Genomic DNA, 3,579 nt, shown 5'->3' with positions numbered 1-3,579 from the left:
GTTTTAGACGTTATAAAGACAGTTAGTCAGTTAAATAAGAGGTTTACATATTCATGTTAATTTACCCGTGTTATTATTATTATATATAATCTCTTTAACATATGTCAAATATAACTAGATTCTATTACTTTTATATATATGAAACAAAATAAAAAGTTTAACCAAAAAAACAATCCACCGTGCCGTAACAGCGACTGACACAGCTCGCTGCTGTGACCAGGATTCGAACCTGGGTTGTCGCGGCCACAACGCGAAGTACTAACCACTATACGATCACAGCTATATTGGCGGATGTAGAAATCGTGATCAAAATGTTGCCTGTATTGTCTACATTTTACTTCGTGGAATATATTCAATAGAAAGCAGATGATAAATGATCATTAAGTTTTGTAGAGTAATACATCAAAAGGGATTCCCCGACTACAAATGTTTGAGAATATTGTACAATCTGCTTTACCTGACATGTTTTACATATATGGGCGGAGGCGAACGATTGCAGATGTGGATATTGGAGTACGCCAATTGCAAGGTTCCGTTCTTTATTCCCCTAATTGGATGTACAAGTAAAAAATTTCATTTCATGGCACACTTGTCCTATATATAAATAGAAAATTACAATCAATTAAACGTAAAGCAAAAATCATTAACGGTGAATCATTTCTAGGATTTACAATTTCTGAAATATGAAGCCTTGTTAGATATGTTAATACATATACGTGTCTGATCAAATTCTTCATATCGAGATCGTTATCAAGTTCATGAGTACTGTATGTTTCTGAGCGTTTTGTGCATCCAATTAACCAAGAGGTTCGGCTGTTGCTGTCTGACGAACGAGGCAGCAAAGGATATGTTTTTGAACCCAATCCCGTTTGTTATTGCTCTTTGATGATGTTTTTTTCTGTTTTACCACTTGTTGTGCTGTCGTCAGGTACTGATTTCAAAACAAATCTCTTTATAAGCAAAATGCATAACAAACACACACATGATTAAGCACATATAACATTAATTCTTCGTTAATTCTTTATGAATCAAATCTTGCAAAAATGTGCACGATATTGTAAAGATAATGATTTTTCTGTCTAACGCCGACTTAAAAATACCGGAGATATGACTTCACCTTGGCGAATACCATCTTGATACTCAAAACAAAAATGTACTTCAAAAATTCTGTCAAAATAGCTCTGAAAAGGTTTTTCTGTGTTTCTCTGACGTTTTCATTCAGAGTCGTAGCCACAGGAGGCTGTGCATCAATTTTGTTATCTAAAGCAGATAGAGTGTACGTGCTAGAAATTGGATTGATCACTATGATGACACATTTTGTATATTAACATATAAGAATCAGTTTCGTGATTGTAAAAACAGTAAAAATGTTTATTGCCCTTATCTATTCAGACCAAAATTCTATACTCATTTCATCAAAGTCATATTTCAGCACCAAATTAAAATGCTAAACACGATAAAAAAGAATTACACCCAGAAATAAAGCTGAAATATCAAAATTTGAAATGTTATTAAGTCATTAAAAATATAAGAACAAAATAAGACTTATTGCTTGGTGGATACTACAATTGGAGCTAGCGACTTTTCACAATTCTAAATATGCCAGCTCATTAAGAAAATGCAATAAAGATATGTTGATTCTATGGTCAGTACTTACCTGAAGTTATTCCAAAATATGAAACATGCGAATATCAGTTGATAATTAATGATTGATGTCAAATCAGAATCCGTTCTTTTCATCTTCTCAGTATAGTTTTCCTTGGACTGCGTGTTGCTAGCAACAGAACAGTGGATGGAAAATCTCGCGAGATGTAAAGCGTTTATGACGACATATAATTTATGACGTCATTGGATTGTCAATTGTCAAAACGTTGTCGCGTGACTTGTTGGGCACGGAAACATGTCGCTGTTTACATTTTCACAATGGCTATTTACGTATAAACTAGACTACAACGATGAGCGTTTGAACATATAACTTCTTTTACTAAAGGTCTTGTTGATTGAATTAAATCAGGCAATCGGATAGCAGAAAACAGAAGAACGGCATGCTTGTGGCCAAGGGTGATATTTTTATCATATGGGAAGCCCCTGTATTTAAATATGCATCAAAAAAAAATCTAATATATTCTGAAATTGGTACATCCAAACTGAAGGTTTCATTTAAGTTTCATTTTAAAACAAAAATAAACGTTACAAAATCGGGTTAGAGATTACAATTCTGAGATCCTCCGAAACTGCGTCTTGATCGCTAGCGCTAACTTTATTTGAAGTGAAATCTATGGCGCGGAAGTGAAATCTATGGCGCGGATTCAGGCAAAATTATTGAAAAAAATCTGCACGATTGACCTATGCAATATATTATCTCAATATCATAATGTGAATGCGAATACTGTGCATATTGATTATGTATATATATATACTTTTGTATTTTGTACAGTTAAATAAACATACAATGTACATGTATTTAGATTTCTAAGACATGTGCGTTATTTTCATAAATTGTACAGTACAAATCAACTGTGGTGAGCCACCTATATGGACTATGGATAACCAACACGTAACTCGCCGAAGTATGTTAATGTAAAAGAAGTGTACATGCAAACAACTGCTCACTTGAGAACAAATTATTCACAAAAAGTATTTATGATGCTCGAAATACATCCAAAACAATGTGTTATGTTATTATTTAATCTGCAAAATGGTGCTTGCGTCGCGATTTCGAAGCCTATGGAGCAGGGTTAGACGGAAGTAGGGGTAGGTTGAAAAACTGAGAGGGTAAGGGGAAGTGGGTTAGTTGGCAGGTACGGACCATTGGTCGATGGTTTTATCAAGGTACTCAGACTGTTCACGTCTCTCTTTCACAACTCAGACACTTCTTTAAGTAAAACAAATATTGATATTTGAATTCAAAATTATAATTCAACATGTTTTTAAATTTTGTACAAAATGACTTTTCTTATCTCGTCGCTGTATCTACGATTTAAATGTACCGAAAAAAAATGAAACACTTCAATGCTAAATACGTTAATATATTGTACAGGAATTATAATTCTTCAGTCTATTAATTTAAAAATTCGAGCCGTTTTAGACATTATAAAGACAGTTTGTCAGTTAAATAAGAGGTTTACATATTCATGTTAATTTACCCGTGTTATTATTATTATATATAATCTCTTTAACATATGTCAAATATAACTAGATTCTATTACTTTTATATATATGAAACAAAATAAAAAGTTAACCAAAAAAACAATCCACCGTGCCGTAACAGCGACTGACACAGCTCGCTGCTGTGACCAGGATTCGAACCTGGGTTGTCGCGGCCACAACGCGAAGTACTAACCACTATACGATCACAGCTATATTGGCGGATGTAGAAATAGTGATTAAAATGTTGCCTGTATTGTCTACATTTTACTTCGTGGAATATATTCAATAGAAAGCAGTTGATAAATGATCATTAAGTTTTGTAGAGTAATACATCAAAAGGGATTCCCCGACTACAAATGTTTGAGAATATTGTACAATCTGCTTTACCTGATATGTTTTACATATATGGGTGGAGGCGAACGATTGCAG

The 3,579-nt window shown here is 33.6% G+C and overlaps 2 non-coding genes across 2 annotated transcripts; both read right to left on the bottom strand.

Moving 5' to 3' along the window:
* Positions 1-208: 208 nt before the first annotated feature.
* On the bottom strand, positions 209-280 carry Trnah-gug (transfer RNA histidin (anticodon GUG)). Its single transcript has one exon. It is a non-coding gene; the product is annotated as a tRNA-His (tRNA).
* Positions 281-3,288: 3,008 nt separating this feature from the next.
* Positions 3,289-3,360, bottom strand: Trnah-gug (transfer RNA histidin (anticodon GUG)). Its single transcript has one exon. It is a non-coding gene; the product is annotated as a tRNA-His (tRNA).
* Between the last annotated feature and the right edge of the window lie 219 nt (positions 3,361-3,579).

Source organism: Argopecten irradians, chromosome 14, assembly GCF_041381155.1.
Source record: "Argopecten irradians isolate NY chromosome 14, Ai_NY, whole genome shotgun sequence".
Taxonomy (NCBI): domain Eukaryota; kingdom Metazoa; phylum Mollusca; class Bivalvia; order Pectinida; family Pectinidae; genus Argopecten; species Argopecten irradians.
This window is presented reverse-complemented; position numbering and strand designations above follow the sequence as displayed.